Here is a 19,051-nt window from a genome sequence, read left to right on the forward strand (position 1 = left end):
GAGCAATCCATCCCATTAGCCCTTGCTGGCGCTGCTGTCCTCCTGGCAAGGGGGGGAAGAGAGTCCTCCAAAGGCTTTTAAAGGCGCTGAAATTACACTTGAGCCTGAAACACTCCACCCAGCTGCTGCAGCCCCCAACAATGGGCTGGTTGTAAAGGGAATACCGGGAAGAGAGGAAAAAGAGCTGGATGCTGCTAAAAAGGGCAGCGGCCTCCCCACGGCTGAGACACTGAGAGGTGGCTCAGACCCCCCCCATTACATCCATCCACGCGTGTTCCCTGCGGAGCCAGGCCCTGGGATGTGTTTCATAGACTCATGGAGTGGTCTGGGTTGAAGGGAGCTTAAAGCTCCTCCAGCTCCAGCCCCTGCCACGGGCAGGGACCCCTTCCACTGGGGCAGCTTGCTCCAAGCCCCTGTGTCCAACCTGGCCTTGAACACTGCCAGGGATGGGGCAGCCACAGCTTCTCTGGGCACCCTGTGCCAGCGCCTCAGCACCCTCACAGGGAAGAGCTGAGCTCTCAACAGTGACACAAACGCTGAGTTTTAAATCCCTAGAGCTGAGTAGAAGGAAAACGATTTCCCCATTTGGTAGAAGAGACGGGAGCTGCTTCACTATTCACAGGACTGGGAAAATGGGAAGTGAAACTGGACCTTCTTGTTTCCCACACACTACTGCTGTGTAACGGGACATCTGACTCCTCAGCAAGCTAAGGCCATGCTTGGGCTTCTCCTCCTCCAGCACGCTGCAGCTCCAAGGCAGCTCCAGGACTTCTACCCCACGATGGAGCTTCCTCATTCCTGGTTTATTTGGGAAGCTGTGGCAGTCATGGGGCCAGCTGAGTCTCAGGATCAGCATCAGTTGGGATGGTTATAAAAGTAGGAGTGAGGGCTCTAACACAGCACAGGAGGAGCTGCTGACTCCTAACACTAAATCTCACCTCTCTTTTTGGCAGAAGTCGTGTTTGCCAAGGTCTCTGCAGAGGAAAGAGGGAGAAACCAAAACCCCACGCGTGGCAGTCATGGAACCAGGTTAGAAAAGCCCTTTCCCAGACAGCAGCAGGCACAGACTTAGACAGTCCCTGCGGCTTCAAGTTTTAGGAGCGTGACCTCGTGCTCTTCCTCAAAGGCTGTACTTTGGATCCGGGACGCACACAGGAGTAATGAGCTCTTTTGTAATCCCATGGTAGTTAGGCCATTTCTTCATGGTCATTTTCTGGTCTGCAAGCCCAGTTATTTGTGTCCCTGCCGGCGCAGTCTGATGCTGACATCTCTCTGAGCGAGCCCTCTGACCTCCAGTGGCAGGTTGGGGGGTTTCTCCTGCTCTGTTTTCTGTCTCTCAAATGAGGTCATGGCTTTGACAGAGACAAACAAAGACCCTTTGCGGCGTGAGGAACAGCTCCAAGACAGGCGTGAGGACAGAACCCCACCACTCACAGCAGAGCCTGAGTGCAGGAGCCCACAGCCCTCCTGGGCATGGCTGGCATGCTCTGGGAAGAGATCCTTCAAGTACTCCCATCAGAGCAGGGATGGATGTGGGACAGGCACTACCCATGGTGGAAGTGTTGGGAGGGGAAGGGAATAAAGGAAAACTCACAGCGCTTTGGACTCCTGTTCCACCTCCCGCAGCCAGCACGGGGCTCTATGCCAATGTGAGAGACTGCCAGTGAGGCATCTGCCTGTCACACCAGCACCTTCTGCCAAGGGACGGGTGAGGAGCACATGTGCATCGGCATAACAGGGTTCCTCTGGGTGCTTTAAGGTCAAAGACCACGTATCAGAGTCCTGAGAACTTGTCACAACAACAGCTTTTTGTGCCCACGGTAGCAAAACCTGCACAAGCTCCGACTCCTGCCTGCAGCAAGTGACTTCCCTGTGCTCATGAGGGCCCTCAGATCACTGCTGGAGCTAAGAGTCTTCTCCTTATCGTGCCAGACCAGTCATGAGGCTGGCTCTGAAAACAGGAGATTCTATGATCTTCCTTCTGCCTGACATTTTCTGGGTAATTGCAAAGATAAGGAGCAATCAGATTTTAGTGTTTCAAATAGATAAGTTTCATTGGAAGGTCTTTATGGGAAACTTAAAGCCTTTTCCTCTCCCCATTCTACCAGTTTCACGTGTTACAGGCCCTGAACATGCCAGGACTTTACATTAAGCTGCAGCCACTCTCACAAACCCCACAGCAGCATCCAGTATCCAGGGGGGAGAGTTTGCCACTGTTCAACAGCCAAGGCTCAAAGCTTCCTTTTCTCCAAGAGGGGGATGCAGCCACTGTCCCTCCTTATGAACAGGAACCTAAGTTATGTTGGAAAGGATCTGTCCTAAATCATGAGTTTTTAAGTACCTAAGCATGGGGTTCAAGTTCAAAGGCTGCTCACTGAAAACCTCTGCTGGGAGAGCAGAGGGTAAATGGCAGTTTGTGCATTTCAGATCCAGAGCAGAGGCAGGATTTCCCTCCACACTGAGCTCTCCCTTGCCTCTATTTACTGGAGTAAAGTTCAGTGAGCTCCAAATGAAGCAGAAAGACCTTGGCTACATCCACAACATGCTCCAGGCTGCCTTGGGCAAGCAGCCAAGGCACCTCGGGCCAGCACAGGGCTGGCTCTGCCCAGTCAGAGCTGGAGAAGGGCTTATCCCCAGCACAGTGCTGGGCCATTCTGGCTGTGCATCAGCCCCAGTCACAGCAGCACTCCCTGCCCATGCCCAAAAGGCTCAGGCACTGCTATCAGCATTGGCCACAGGCAGTGATGAATGGGGGCAGCACAACTGCAGATCTGTGTTCCCAGAGATCCAAGATGAAAGAGGCCCTGTTGGATCATCTTCCCTGCGGCTGCTGGGGCCTGCTCCCAACAGCACATCTCCAGTGCTTTGTCCAGTCTGGATGAATGGATCTGGAGCACTGAGGTTGCAAGAATTTGCCCTGAAACAATATCCACGGGCTAAGAGATTTAATAGCTGAGAAGTGTCCGTCCTTCCTTCCCTCCCCCTCCAGCTCTTCCCTATGTAATTCCACACTTCTCACGGTCAGACCCCTCTCCAGACTACATCCAGCCACTCTCCTGGACCTGCCACCCCTCCAGGCCCATTCACTGCTCAGTCAGCCTTGGCTGTAGCACAGCAGCCTTTTGTTGTAGCACTGCTCCAGCTGCTCCCACCGCCCCGCACACACAGGAGCCGTTTGTCAGAGCCAGTCCCAAATCCACCTCTGGAGTCCAACAGCAACAGTGCCCACACAAAGCCCTCCCCTGTCACACCACCAGCGGTACCTGGTACACAGACTGAAGGCACTGGCATCTCCTTGCTCCTTTGTGCTCCATCTCTTTGTATTTAGGAGCTGCCTCTCACCACAGACCTAGGAGGAAGCTCCCTCTGTGAGCAGAACAATCCTCCATTCTCTTTGCACAGCCATAAGCAGTGGGAATGTTTTCCAGAAGCCAGCCCAGTGTAGCTCAGTGATAACCACAGCACTAACAGAGGATGCTCAGCACCAACAGGAGCAGCTCAGGGCTTGTAGAGCACCAAATGCCTTGGGTACCCTGCCTCCAAATAGAAGATCCCAACAGAAGTGGCATACAAGCCCCAGGAACAGCAGAACATCCTGGATCATCAGCAGATGCTGCTCATCACTCCCAGAGAGAGCACTGCTGATGGAAAAGGCACAAAAGTACCAGCAGAGAACTCCTCTGCAGGTTCCAGAGTAAGGTAAAGGCTTTTGGTCTCTGTGCAGAGAGGTCAGAGAACAGAATGAGCACACTTACACCCCTGCAAAGCTAACCAAAGGACCAGTTCTGCTCCATCGCTTCCAGAAGCAGGCAACTGGGGGGAGATGACAGAGTTGGATTTGGGGGTTGATCTTTGCAGGTCAGATCCCAGCAGGAATTGCTCCTCATGTTTGGTACAGAAAGCCTGATCCACAGATTTCACTGCACGCGCCATTTCACGGGAAGCCCTAACCCATAAATCTGAAGCAAGATTTAGATGTTATCCACAACTATGTACACACAATTCCTGGAGCTGGCTCTAGCCTGCTCTGCAAGAACATTAACATCTTGTGAGTGCTGACAGCTCGCACAGATTTCACTCACTGCACTCATTCTTATTTGCCTTTTTCCTGAAGCCCCAGCTCCTGGAGACAAACCACCCCCGAGAGCTCCAGCTTCCAACAACATGGAGGTGGGAAAATCCCTGCTCCCTTGATTGAAGAACCCCAGCCCTCACAACCCCAAGGAGTGCCCACAGTGGTTATGTGTCTTTTTGTCAAACAAACCTCCTTATTTTGCCAGGGACCATCCTTGCACCTTCTGAGTATTCCCAAGATGGCATCTAGGAGACTTCATCTGTGAGTTCATGTTACCCAAACAAGGCTTCTCTGGCTGTAAGACAGGGCCAGGTCCTCCAGATCTGGACTAGCAGCACGTACAGTAAAAGAAAAGCAACTGAGAGCCCCAAATCAAGCACCTGCTTGTTGCTGTGAGTGTTCCAGCCACCCTCCAGCACTGAGACAAAGAAGCCATTGGGGCCACATTCCTTCATCCCAGTTCTTATTTTACCAGACAATATTCCCGGGGCTCTGTTTCTCCTCTTCTGCAGGCTGGCAAAACCTTAAACTAATATTTGGGAACTGCAAGAGGAACTGACATTTTAGGGTATGAAAACAAGGAGGAAGGGCCCCAGCTTGAGGACCTCCAAGGAACAGTGTGTGTACACATCATCATAATGAAATGGTGACTGTGTGGCTCCACTGGGCTGTTTTCTGAACAAGCAACTCAAGAGCAGGGTTGGTGGCCACATCAGCAGCTTCTACAGCTCTGCCATACAAGATCACACTCAGGTTCCTACAGCAGCACAAGAAAGAGAACACACTTCAAGGGATACATGGATTCTATCAGTCTCAGATACAATACAAGCAGCAGGACACAGAAATGCAGAGCTAACCCTGTGCTGTGCTCTCTTCCTAGCCTTTGGTTTGTGCTGAGTTCAAGATTGCCTTCATGTTGTGCAGCTCCACGCTTACAGGCAGTCTATGAGCACATACATTGCTTGGCTGCCTTGCAGAGGCTGCTTTAACGTTTTCCCCCCATTTTGTAGGAGCAAGGATCCCTCCATGAGTGGCTCTGTTCCTGCCTTAGCTGAGCCTGGGGGCTCCTGCTTTCACATGGGGATGTGATGTCTGATAAGAAGCATTCAGAAACCAAGTCAACATCAAAAATAGTTGACAGTAGCTCACAAGCTTCTCATGGGTTCAAACTAAAACAGGGGAAGTTCAGGCTGGAGATAAGGAAGAAGCTTTTCCCTGTGAGCATGCTGAGGCGCTGGCACAGGGTGCCCAGAGAAGCTGTGGCTGCCCCATCCCTGGCAGTGTTCAAGGCTCTTTGGTTTCTACATGTCCCTCTGTGTACCCTCTACTGCCTACTTCTATTGAGGTACAAGGCTCTACAGCTACTGTTACCTGGTCCCCCCACCATTACCTGCAGTGCTCTCTGCAACCCTTTACTTCTGCTCTTTTATAGCCTTGAATCCATCACAAACTCCACAACTTTCACCCTATGGGTCAAGTTTTTTCCCTTGATGTTGCCTTAGCCAAGATAAGGCCATAACAACAATCACATTAAAGAAAACCCAAAACAGTCAACCGCCAAAACAAGACACTCCTTGGATGAAGGGCTCCAGCATAGAGAAAGGTGAAGGATAAACACAAACAGAGGTTACTCACACTGCTTATAGCTCATCTGAAAGCTCTGCAATCCCACTGTGACACAAGTGGCATAAACCTTGTTTAGAGGTTGCAGGTTTTGCCCTGTCAGTTCATCATGCAATGGATTTGATGCTTTTCAGAGCAGCCCAGTGATTTCAGCATCTCACGCTATGGATGAAGCATTAAAAAGTTGACTTCCCAAAAACGCTGCCTGTGGAGTTTGTCCCGAGGACTCTGTGCGATCTATTATATTACAGTGATGATCATCTCGGAGCCTGCAAGATGCTCACAGATAATGTTACTGTTACCTCCAGGCAGCTTCTACCCAAAGCCACGTGGCCTGGGCCTTCTGGCAGCAGCTCAGTGTTGGGAAACACCCTGAGGTTCAGGTGCTTCAACTGGAACCTCTTCAAGAGAACAAGACATCCACAGATGACACTGCACAGGCTACACATGTAAGAAGCTGCAGGGGCAGATACCCACCAGCAGACAGCACAGGAAAATTCCACCTACATTCCACCTAAATTTCCTACTGAATCCCAAGATTGGTTTATGGCCCTGAAATACAGAGATTTACATCCCTTGTAAAGCTCTCATTTACTTGGCTATTAACTCTGGACTTTCTAGTTATCCATATCCGATTTCTAAGCCTCTTTTCAAATCCCACAACCACAAGCTTCCACGGGGTTTTGGAGGAATAAGTTCCAGAGTTTAAGGCACTGCCAGGAATCCCAGCACGGGGCTGGCAATTCCTGGCTCCACCACCACTCCCCACTGAGTGGAAGGGTGGTAGTAGCTACGGATGAGGGAAGAAAGCCCAGGTAGAATCACACATTAAAAAGGGAAAGAAAATTGCTGGTGGGGTGAATAACAGAAAGTGTTTAAAGGCTGGCGCATGTTTTTCAGGAGTGGCTGCATGAATTCAAGCCCAGGTCATTTGGGTGCTTTTGAAGTCCTTCCTCATGCTCTGTTTCTATACATTTCCAGTTACTCTCATGTTACACGTGCAGACGCTGTGCTCTTGAACTCACATCCAGAATCAGACCAGTGTCAGGAGGGGACACGGTTTAAGCCTGGCCACTTGCTCTGCATTGCTCATGAGCCTGACAGATCAAGATGAAGACCAAGAAAACTGTTCCTGACACGTTTCCCCTCCAACTTTCAGCTTCCTTTAAAACACCAGCATGAAAATCAAGCGCCTTGCCAAGCCTGGCCATCACCCGTATTCGTTTATTCTAGCGCTCTTCTCTGCCTCCTAAAGCCGTCATCTGGGGGATGACAAATTAACCTCTCCGTTTATGTTTATCATAAACAACTGAGGCATTTGCCCACCACAGTCTCCAGTGATGACACAGTCAGTAACCTACAGAACGCCCACGTTATAACTCTCAGGTACCACTTTTAAGACAACAGGCTCCTGCTATAGCCGAAGGGGAGAGACACATTAACCTGGTGGCAAATCTAAGCGGCGCCCACAATTAAGTGCAGTGAAAACCTCCCGATGCCAAGCACTGGCTTCCTTCAACCGTAGGGATTCACTGACCTGTCCCTGCAAGTCCACGCTCACATCACGCTGCCTGAACCCTGTTCCTGGTCCACAATCTTGAAAACGAACTTGGTCACAGCAGACGCGTCTGTAACAATGAAAAGTAGGGGAAGCCCTCACGCCGCATCCAAAACTCGTTAACACGGGCTGGGGAGGCCGAGGAGCCGCAGCCCTACCTGCAGATGCGTCCCGATGCGCGGCGGCTCCGCAAGAGCATCAGCAGGACCACGGCGAACGCTGCAGCCGCCTCGCCCCGGCCGAGCCGCGCTCTGTTCCCGGCTGCAAGTGCAAGCGCTGCGCTGAGCGCCCCCCGCTCGCCCTCCCCGGCCCCGCGCTCCTCGGCAGCCGCATCCCCGCCCGGGCTCCCGCCGCGGCCCCAGCCCTACCTCGGCGGCGGCTGCCGGGGCTCTCCCAGCGCCCGGCCCCGCTGCGGCGCCCGCGCCTCCGCCGCCGGTTAAATGGGCAGGTTCGGGCCCGGCAGGGAGCATGCGCTGGCCCTGCCGCCCCCCCGCCGCGGGGCAGCCCCTCTGGCCCCCCCCTCGAGCGGCGAGAGCGGGGCTGGAGCCGAGGGGACCCCGCGTCCCGCCGCCGCCAGTCCCAGCCCTTCAGCGCACATAACGGGCTCTTTAACCCAGCCTTTGCCTTTCCGTCCTCCCTCCTTTCTGCTGCAGAAGTACCCGCAAGGATGAGTCCTTTTCTTGTTCTCTTTGGGTTTGACTAATGTGTTAATTACTGGTAATTGCTCGTTGTATGCAAATGAGCTGCCGAGCTCTGGGAAGCTTGTGACCTGCCCCTGGACGTCCTTCATGGGAGATGAAATCACGTGTGCGTGTGAGAGGCACAGTGCGTGTGCCCATACAGCCAGCTCCAGCCATCAGCCCGTTATCAAACTTGTCCACAATTGTGACTGCAGGAGAAGTGAATGCTCCCATTCATCCACAGCCCTCGAGATGAGAGCCCTGAGGAAGAGCAGCTTTCCTTAAACATCTGCATCAACAAGGAGCTGGTTTTGTGTGTGAGCAGAGAGGAGAAATGAGACAAGACTGTGGCTGACAAAAGCAGCTGTTCTGCAGTGAAGCTTGGGCCGGTCCCTCAGCTGATCACTCATCAGACACTCAAACGAGTTGAGACCATTGAATGATTTAGCCCTATGTTTTGCAACATACTCACCCAGCCTTCCCATAGCTGCAGCAGCATCCTAAAGTCCTCATTCTTTTCCATCTTCACAGGGTCCCTCCTTTGAGCCACTCTGTACCTCTCAAGGTCAAAAATCCCATTTCCACATGGCGTTTCAGCTGGGATCAGCAGGATAGGTCTTGTTTTCACTTTGGTCCCTCCCAAAGTTTGCTGGAAGGACTCCCCCTGCATAGGAAAAGCAGAGGAGCACCTGCTGGGAACTCGCTCCCTGACAAGGAGAAATGACACCGCTGTTTCCTGGAAAAAGAATACTCATAAAAGCTGGTTTTGGCACTGCAGATGCAGCCATGAAGTCGCTGAAAGACAAAACAAAGCCCAGACCAAACACAGCAACAGACACTGAAGAGCGGCCGGGACTTCAACTGGTCAAGTCCCAGAGTGCAAATTTGAGTGGGGAAAAGTGCCCCTGTTTTCTGGTCAGGGAAGTTCACAAGTGATTAAACAGCCATTAGTGCATTGCCTCTCAGTAGGTGCATTTCCCAGCGCTGTGGTTAGACCAGCAGTGTGAACTGGAGTTTCCTATCCTCTGTTCCTGGCTCTGACTCACTGGGTGCTCTTGCTGCAGGCACAAGCAGCCAGTTTTAAACCAGCAATTACAGTCAGTGGTGATGGATGCTCCTGGATCGCTCCTCTCACTGAACACACAGTGTTTCAATAGGCCAGAGCTCCAAAAATCGTGGAATGGTTTGGATGGGACCTTAAAGCTCATCCAGCTCCAGCCTTGCACTAGAGGAGGTTGCTCCAAGCCCCATCCAACCTGACCTTGAACACTGCCAGGGATGGGGCAGCCACAGCTTCTCTGGGCACCCTGGGCCAGCGCCTCAGCACCCTCACAGGGAAGAGCTTCTGCCTAAGAGCTCATCTCAGTCTCCCCTCTGGCAGGTTCAAGCCATTCCCCTTGGCCTGTCCCTACAGGCCCTTGTCCAAAGCCCCTCTCCAGGTTTCCTGTAGCCCCTTTTAGGCACTGGAGCTGCTCTGTGGTCTCCCTATGAAAAGGGCACTATAAAAGTTAGGTGCTACTCAAATATTTCAGTATTTGAGTATATATTTTAATACTCAAATTTTCCCTTTCCTAAAGCTGTGATAACAATATTTACACACTCTGCCAAACACTTGGCAACTTGTTGATAAAGGCTGCCATTGGTGCAGTAAGTCTTTAGTGCAATAATCTCTTCAAATTCCAGCCACTGTCCCTCCACGGAAAGAAAGCAGTGGTGGGCTCTCGCTGCAGGGGAACACAGCCCCAGCTCCTCACTCTTCAGCTTAAGCACACCTTCATCTCACCAAGAACTTCCACTCTGCCCTGCTCGGGTCCTCTGTCCTTCCACACCTTTACACCTCTCACACCTACCAGTGGCAGCTTCCCAACACTGAGCAAGACCAAAAGACAAGGCCTTTCCTGAGCCTTCCTGTGTGCTCCTGTAACTCATCCACTGACCAGCCAAGGCCTTTGGAGCACGTTGCTGTTGTTGAGCCATTGTGGGTATCTAACCAGATTAATTTATCAAAAGAGAGAAATAGAGTCAACTGCCATCGTGGCTGCTTGTGCCTGATTAGATCAGAGAATAGATTTGCCCTGGTCTTATCTAGATCTCATGTACCCAGCCAAGAGGAGCTCATGGGATGGGCTAAAGTATTGACAGGGGATTGCCATCAGGACATGTGGCAAATAGAACAAAGCCGTCTCAGCTTTACCCTGGGCACAGGGTGCGCTGTGACAGCTCAGCCTCTTCTGCTGAGAGAATGCACAACCTCCATCTCCTCTAAAGACCTTTAACTTGCTTCACAGGGGGATTTCATGGGTGCTCTGATTTACTCTGGCAGCCACAACAGCCCCAGACTGGCCAAAGGTAGCTTGAAGCCCATTTTGTGCCTGATGACAAAAACCTCAAGTCCTGAACTCAATTGCTGAGTCACAACACAAACCTTTCAGTCTCTGTAAGCAGAGAAAGTAAAGCCACGGCCAGCACCCCACCCTGGGAGGTTCGGAGTCACTATGTACACAGCACTCCCATACCAAGGTGGGAAAGCTTGGAGAAATGCAAAGCAGAAACGTACTTTAGCGGTGCTTAGTGCTGTTGCCTCAAGAACAAATTCAGGCCTGATACTTGGGGCTTTTAGAAGGCTCTTTCTTGACAAGCCAACAGCTCCAGACTTCTCGTGCCATGAGCCCCAAAGAGATGGGCTTTGTATAACTTGTGTCTAATGCACCTTGAAAAAGAAAAAGCCACTAGAAGAAACAAAAGCAGCGCCCGACTGCACAGGGTGTTTATACTGGAGGCAGCCAGAGCAGGCGGCTGCACTTTGGGGCTTATCTTCTCTCTCTGTCTAAACAGGAAATGTATTTTTGTCTCCAGCATTTCAGGAGAAGCCACCAGACTAAAACGTTCAGAACGTGGGGTGCCAAAAATGAGCCTTTCAACTCCCTCCCATAGCCCCGCACTGTGGTGGCTGGCAGGCAGAGCAGCAGGGACGGCTGGAACCCTGAGGAGAGCAGCATCGCAGGGCACCAGGGTCCTCCAACACATCAAGGAGGCAAATCAAGGGGTGGAAGTGGGGCTGTGTGTGTAAAACTGCCACAGTCAGCAGAACCGAGGAGGGAGAATGTGCGGCAGGGGAGCTACAGAAACTATAGAAGCTGCATGTGCCGTTGCAATGGGGGTTCCTTGTAGAGGTGTCATCTCCCTGGAGCAGTGCTGGGCTGCAAGGTGCCTGCTCTTGAAGGCTGAGGAACATGAACACATGTTCTTGCTTCCTCTCCAACAGCAAACATCCTACAGGTTTACTGTCTCCTACTAATGGTGCAAGAAGCTGGTTTTCTCCATGTAAGACTGCAGGGAGGACACTGTAGCAGCACTACACTGGCTTGGCACAGCTTTTAGCTCCCCCAGTTCTGCCATAAGTTTCATGATAGTTTCAAAGTCATGGATTCAGTGAGATGAGGCTTTTTGTTGTTGTTTTCTGTTTCTTCTTGAACAGATCCCTTTCCACATCTTTTGGTTGCGGAGTAAAGCCTGGAAACGTGATTGCCAAAACCAAAGGCAATTCATCTGGTTTTCTTTAATTTGGAGTCTGGAGACTCAAACAATCTCCTGGGTTTTGAGACTCTGCAAAGCCCGTCTCAAAGTGGAAGAGTGGATTTGGTCAGAGAGCTTGTCTTGCTTGGTCGGGAGATGGGGTCACTGTGTACCACTTACTGGATTCCAAGCAAACAAAGTTGCTCCCTTGTCAGAATCCTTATTGATACTGGAATGGCTCCCACTGTTTGCTGTTGAGCGTCACCATTCCTGTCCCTGCAGGCAACGCAGGAGGAAAGAAGCTGGCCCTGCAACTGCATGTGCGAGCGCTGGAAAGCCGGGTTTGGAATAGGGCACAGCTGCTCTATTTACAGAGTGCACGACAAGCATTTTAGCATTCCCCCCGCTGTTCCCTGGGCTGCATTCTTAACCTCTGCCTCTTCCAGCTCCTTTCCCCACACACAGCATCACAGGCTCAGTTGCCTTCTCTGCCTTACAGGAGCTCTGAGCTGTGCCACCGGCCAAGCAAGCTGTGGCTGCCCCTCACCCTGCCAGGGGGACACTGCAGGACATCCTTGTATGGACAGACAGGGAGAAGCAGCAGCAGAGAATCCAAACAGTTTCACTAAGGGGAAATTCAGGAGGAACTGAACAGCTCCACTCAATCCTCTTCCCCTGCTGTTGTTTTTGCCACTGTCAGCTCTGGTGTGCAGGTAAGGCTGAACCTGCCCCTGTAGGGAGGAAGCACTGCGCTGCTCTGGTCCCCTGCCCCAGAGCAGCCACGCTCGAGCTCTCTGAACCTCTGGCTACCCTGAACTTTAATCCTCAGCACTGCACACCCCAGTGAGCTCTTTAACCCTCTGCACCCCAAAGACAGCCAGGCACTGCTTCGGGAGGCCACTGTAAAGACAAGGGTCACTCTGCACCACCTTATTGTGCAACCCACAACATATCTGTGCTACCACCTGCCTCTCCTTCCCTAACACATCACTCCTGAGCCCTCTCAGTCCCTTCCTGAGGCAGGGACAGCAACAGCCTGATAGACACCAGGTTGGGAAAGGTCCCACTGTCCTCAGCTGTAGCTCCAGCATTAGGTAACTGTTCACATCCTGCCCACTTCTAACCCTTAACCCAAGGGGGTTCTATTTCACTGCAGCTGGAATCATCACCATGGGCAAAGCAGACAACTCCGGTGTCAGTTTACCATTTCCAGCTCCCAGGACAAGATTTGGGGGTTTTCTTTCTGAAACAGCCTATTCTGATTCAAATCTGGCTAGAGAAAGCTGCCTCTGATTGAGCTTGTTCCCACCCTGCATGTTTGGTACCTGCAACTTCAAGCTACTCTCTGTCTTGCCGCCCTTTAGTTCTGGCTAAGCTAGAGACAAAGCAATGGCATTTCTTTCTGATTCGGGTGCCAAGGAAACTGTCAGCTCCCATTCAGTCTCCAAGCCATTCCCTGCAACACATTTGCTCAGTCGCTTGCAAATGATGCACCCCATGAGCCATCCACTCGATTTCCCAGGACAGCTTCAGCGACCAGCGCGGGCTGCAGGATGAGGTGGGTAACAGATGAAACCAGGGGCCCTGGTATGCAGGAGGCTCATGACCTTCACTGAACAATAACTTACCAATACCAGTCCCTCTTGAGCAAGGACAACCAGATGAAAAAGCAGGTCTTGCTGCTTGTTGCATCTGATTTCTTTAATAAAATTCTACTTATTTGCAAAGGGACATTAGAAGCTCCCCATCCTTGATTAAAGCAGGGCCTAAACAATGAGAAATGCTGCCTTTGATGACAAATCCAAACCCTTTCTGCAGGCAGTACCTAATGCCACAGCACTCGGCTCACACTGGACGTGTCCCAGGGCTTCTTCTGACAGTGCTCTTGGCTTTTCTGCCACACTCACCTTGTTTTCTTCCCATCCCACATAGGCACAACTCCTCCAGTCCACATCCTTCTGCACCAGCAAGCCCTGCTGCTGGCATGGCAGTGCTCAGCTTTGCCAGAGGGGTTTGGGCAGAACTTGAAGTCAACTCTTTCAGAGTAATTCTTTGGCTCTATCACAGTCTAAACTGTTCCTGCAGGTGTCCTGGGAGGAAACAAAAAGGTGGGCACAGGCCTACATCTTGACATCCAAGCGTAGGAGGAGATAGGACAGATGGGACTAAAACAAACATAAAGAAGGCAAGTTCCCTCTTGCACCCCAAGAACAGTTAGGGATGTGGTCCCAGTACCCAGCTGTACTGGGCCCACTGTAGGCAATGATATATGTCTGAACACACACTTTAGAGTCTAACCTGAGACCAAACTCTATCCATAAATTGAAGAACTAGGCATTGTCATGGGTACCACCAGAGATTTCCAGGCAGATTTGCTCCAGCAGCTCAGCTGTTAAGAGCAGTATTAAAGGCAGCAGAGAACTGCCACAATTCATCACTGGTGAATGAAGCAGGAAACCTGGAACAGAAAATAACCAGAAAATACTTACAGAAAGTGCCCCGTCCGTGTTTGCTGAGGAGGAAATTTCTTGTCCAACCAGTTGATCCAGAGCAATTTATCTGTGACACTTCCAAAGACTAAAACTGTCCGTTTTCTTGAAGATACAATTGATGGGCAGATGTTTGCTGGAGGTAAACAAGACGCACCCTGTTTACAGCACACAGTGCAAATACTCCCCAGCATGTTTATTCTGCAGTACTTGTACTGCACAGGCAGGAAGTGACTGTAGAAGACAGACACCCAAACTGTGCTCCTTTCCAAGGCACTGGTTGGGAGCAGCTGTTAGAGAAACGGAATCTTTACGGGATGATTATAGACTCATGGAATGGTTTGTGTTGGAAGGGACCTTAAAGCTCATCCAGTTCCAATCCCTGCCACAGGTAGGGACACCTTCCACTAGAGCAGCTTGCTCCAAGCCCCATCCAACCTGGCTTTGAATGATGAATCCTGCTTTAGAGAAGGTGATGGGAAAGAATGAGGCCATACACCTGCCTGCAAAGAGACATGGAAGTGATCCTGTAGGACTGGGAGAAGCTCAGTTATAGTTCATTCATTAAAAAAACCCAAAGCAACAAAAAGGCATCATCAAAAGAATAAGAAGAGAGTTTTCCATTCAAATCTCACAGTGACATAACAGGGCAAACACTATCTCATTTGCTCACCATCATCCCAGGTTTCTGCGCCTTCACAGGTCCTGCCCTTCTCTCCCTTTAATCCCTCTAAAAGCTATTTTCCTGTTACACTATTACACTTCTCTAGACTGTTCATTGCTAGTCCCAGCTGGGAGGCAGGAAGGAGGCATCAGCTCCTTTGCTTCTGCTATTCCCAAACAAATAGAGCATGTTAGTGATGAATGTGCATTGATAACTGTAATTAATTCACCTCTCACCAGCCTCACTTCTCAAATCCCAGGGATGGCTTTGACCTGAATGTTAAACTTGTTCCATGATGACCCCTACAGATACTATTGTTGACAATCCCATGTCATTCCCAGCCACAGCAGCTCAGGAGACTTCCTCAGGGGTCACTGCCATTCAACAACTCATTAATGGAGGAGGAATTGCCTGGGGTCCATGCACACCAACATCACTGGAGACTTTCCCCAGCAGTGATCTCAGACAGAGTCACCCCCTTGCTCCATATGGCAGAGTGAGCGCTCAAATCTGATGTGATGAGCACTGTCAGAATGGGATCAACTGCAGAGGACAACCTAGTTACCTTATTTAAGAAGGGATTATGCCCCTCTTAAAGTAGAGCTCATAGTGTCTGTTCTCACCTACACACAGCACAGCCGTCCAGCACAGACCTGGTTAGTGGGAGGCAGAGTCCATGAATTTAAACCAGACTGAAGGCAAAAGAAGGAGATGAGAAAAACTGCTTTCCAAGTCCCTTAACTGGTATTAGAGACTGAAAGGTGCAAAACCAGTTTAATGTGAGTGAGACTGAAAGAACCAGAGTCACTTCCAAATTGGAGAAACGTGGCACCTATTAGTTCAAAGGTGATGTCATGAACTGTTTTCTGGGAACAGAAAGAGCTGTTTCAAATGCAGTCTCCTAGCGAGCAGTGAACTAAAATTAAAAGGGAAAAAAAAAGCCAGTTTAGGGGAAAAAAAACCCAGTTTAGGGAAAAAGAAATGATGGCTCTATATAATAAACAGGATTATACTCCAACTATGCCTTCCCTTCATTCATCTCTCAGGAAGCGAAGCAGAAACACAGCACATGCTTTACGAGAGACTACAATAATATCCTCTGTAGCAAACCTCCAGAAGATCATTTATCTAAAACCAGAAAAATCTAAGCAGAAAGAGACACTTTCATTCTAAATCAGCACTAACTTCATCTCGGAGAGCAGCAGCACACGAGCTCTCAGACAGAAACCACCGCAATCAATCCCAAGTGTTTGAAAACGTTTGTCATGAACTGAGCTAACAGACCCCACTGTTAAGGAAAGCCACTATTGCTAATGGTAACCAAACCCTCGTACCCAGGCCAACTGCTTAAGGAAAAAAGATAGTGTGACAACAGGAAATGTATTGCTGCTGGAACTGTTATCTGCTCAAAACACAAATGTTATTCAACCTGAGAGACAAGAGATTATTGAAATAAAGCACCAGCATCTCTTCAAGCCACAGAACTTGACAAAGCAAACCCTGGAATATAAACCAAACCTCATCATTTTGAAGGGTAAATGAAATATTATTGAAGAGACAGAGGAGGAAATGGCTTTGGCTTTGTGCAAGATTGTTTCCATTGATTGTCCATCAAAACCCACGCACACGCAGAGCAGTGAACTGCAACCATGGGTCAAGGCTAAGGGCTGAATTTGACCCAGAGACTTGAATTCAGCACTGAAGAAGGAGCTATCTTTTACTGGTCTTTTCATCCAAGGGGGATGAGTGCATTCCGATGCTTGCCCACAGCGGGATAACAGCACTTGAACTTGACCTGTATCTGTGGGAAAAGGCAAAACCACCCCAGCGCGCGCAAACCCATTTCCTGGTGTACACGGAACCTTGAAGCTGGAGATGTGTGATAGCCAGGATGTGGTTCTGAACGAGCAAGCAGCGCTCCCAGATCGAATTCAAGTCTCCCTCCCACACCACACGTTAGAGACGTTCAGTGCTTTCCAATCAGTGCACAACCAACAGACACCTTTCAGAGCTCCACTTCCTTCTTACCCTGCACCCTCAGGACAGCTCTGCACCGACCCTGCAGGAGTGTGGGTTACTACTGGTATCTTTCTATACCTGATTTATCATACAGTATAGCACATAGGCCCCGAAATAGTGAAAGAAGTAAGGAAACCCTGTCCACTTTGTGGTCTGCAGCATCAAAACTATACCTTAAAATATGCTTTTAAAGTACAGGGGATTAGCAGGGAAATACCCTCATTTCCACCATTTTTCCAGGTTTCCTTCCACATGCAAAGTGGGAAAGAACAGACCAGCAGCTCTTTGAATCAACTCTGTCCCATTTTCTTAGTATTTCAAGGCCACCCATAGAGCCAAAACAAGCTGGACTGCAGAAAACACATCTAATCTTGAATTCCACCTTTGAACTTGATTTTCACCCTATAACCAAATACTACCAAAAGAAACACAAACAGGATATTCCTGAGGCAAAATTGTGCTAGATTAAAACTTGACAGCTCGTATCCTTTGCCAAGGGAATCTTATCCCCCTGCTTTGGCAGCGCTTGCTGTTGCTACAAAACCCTATGTGTCCACTTCTCGGATGCAGAGCCATTAAAGCTGAACGCAGATGGTTTCTGGTATTAATTCCCTGTGAATACTACTCCAAGGACAGTGGGAACTTTAACTTCTGCTGGCACAGCATCTGCCCACAGGGCTGAGCAGTCAGTACCTGATCTGACTCCAACAGAGCAATACTGAGGAGAAAAGGAGCCAAAGGCTGCATATACTAACAGGATGGCCAAAGACAGTGGGGAAGAAAGAGCCTAGCATTGCACCAGATCTTAAAGTGAGTAGTGCTTATTTGTGGGGACAAAAGCAGCACCAACTGTGCTAAGTACTCAGTAAGCCTAAACCTGAAGCAGTGCAGCAGTACTTAAGATAACTCTGTAGCTGCTCCCAATAAAGAATCCATGTCAACAGTGCAACGTATCCCTGCAGGTACCACAGCAGGGAGGTAGAAATACCTGTTAACGTTAATTGCCTGGTATGTTTAGAAAGAGAGGAATACCGTAAGCTGTGCTATTAAACCACTGCATTCCAGAAGCCTGGAACATCATCGTTTCAGCAGCTTCCAACACAATGGAATAAACCAAAAGGAAGAGGTAGAGAGGCAGAATCTGCAGCCAGGCACCAGCTGCCAAAGCCACTTGTTTGATAAGGTCACAGGGGCCGTTTTACAGTGAACCATTGGTACCTCAGCATCCTGGAGCAGCTTCATCCTAACCCTGGTGGAAACAAACGCTTCCAGGGGCTGATTCTGTTGGAGTGAGCCCAGAGGAGGCCACGGAGCTGCTGCAAGGGCTGGAGCAGCTCTGCTCTGGAGCCAGGCTGAAAGAGCTGGGCTGGGGCAGCCTGGACAAGAGAAGGCTCCTGAAGGGGAGACCTGAGAGCAGCTCCAGTGCCTAAAGGGGCTGCAGGAAACCTGGAGAGGGGCTTGGGACAAGGGCCTGTAGGGACAGGACAAGGGGAACGGCTTGAACCTGCCCGAGGGGAGACTGAGATGAGCTCTTAGGCAGAAGCTCTTCCCTGTGAGGGTGCTGAGGCGCTGGCCCAGGGTGCCCAGAGAAGCTGTGGCTGCCCCATCCCTGGCAGTGCTCAAGGCCAGGTTGGACACAGGGGCTTGGAGCAAGCTGCTCTAGTGGAAGGTGTCCCTGCCCGTGGCAGGGGTTGGAGCTGGAGGGGCTCTAAGGTCCTTTCCATACCACCCACCCCGGGGTGCTGGAGCCCCTCCGCTCCGCTTCTGAAGCCGCAAACACCCCCGAGCACCTCAGAAACCTCCCGGGCCCTCGGACCCACAGCGCCATCACCACAGGAGCCCGGCGGAAGCCCGGCCGCGGGGCGCCCCCTGCTGGCGCAGCGCGGGCAGAGCCGGGGCCCCGCCTGCGGTGACACCCAGCTGCCAACTGGTACCCACGGCCACGGCGCACGGGCATCCTCTTCCCTCTGACACCCATAAGGGAGAGGCTGCGCGTCTCCAGGCCTGCTGGGAGAACAGGAAGGCTATGGATGACTGAGGGAAAGCTCCTGGGGCAAGTGTGACACGGGAAAAGCTTCATCTCTCCTCCTCACTGCTGTCTGTAACAGGTTTGTGGGGCAGGAAACAGCTGACAACCCTCTCTTGACCAGCCCTGCGATGCCAAAGGTTGTGTTCCTTATGGCAAACACAACTTCATTCCTTACATCTGCCCCTCAACTCACAGGCAGCACTGGGAAGATCAGCACCAAACTGCTCTGTCCAAAACCTGATGGATGCTCCTCAGGACAGCACACAAGCTCCGTGAAGGAATGAACTCCATGTGTTCTGATACGTGTTTTTGTATCTAACATGCACAAAACCACTGCAGAAGACCCTTAAATAGCAGAAAAATTACACAAGTCATGTTTATGGGTTATAAAAGCCCTT

At 50.7% G+C, this 19,051-nt stretch overlaps 1 protein-coding gene across 21 annotated transcripts in view; it reads right to left on the bottom strand.

The window, feature by feature from the left end:
- The window catches only part of LOC308229056 (ETS domain-containing protein Elk-4-like), a 52,255-nt gene extending 44,213 nt beyond the window's left edge, over positions 1–8,042 (bottom strand). For 14 of the 21 annotated variants that reach the window (XR_013958346.1, XM_080632834.1, XM_080632843.1 and 11 more), the window contains exons 1-2: positions 7,415–7,600; positions 7,236–7,326 (exon numbers count right to left, since the gene is read on the bottom strand). The gene's annotated coding sequence lies outside the window, so the exon portion shown is untranslated. Of the gene's footprint in view, positions 1–938; positions 3,346–7,235; positions 7,327–7,414; positions 7,601–7,624; positions 7,733–7,915 lie in introns of those variants that run through there. The other 7 variants (XM_080632844.1, XM_080632850.1, XM_080632845.1 and 4 more) reach the window with 7 other exon arrangements.
- Between the last annotated feature and the right edge of the window lie 11,009 nt (positions 8,043–19,051).

This window comes from Psittacula echo (genome assembly GCF_963264785.1).
Source record: "Psittacula echo genome assembly, chromosome: 22".
In the NCBI taxonomy this organism is placed as follows: Eukaryota; Metazoa; Chordata; class Aves; order Psittaciformes; family Psittacidae; genus Psittacula; species Psittacula echo.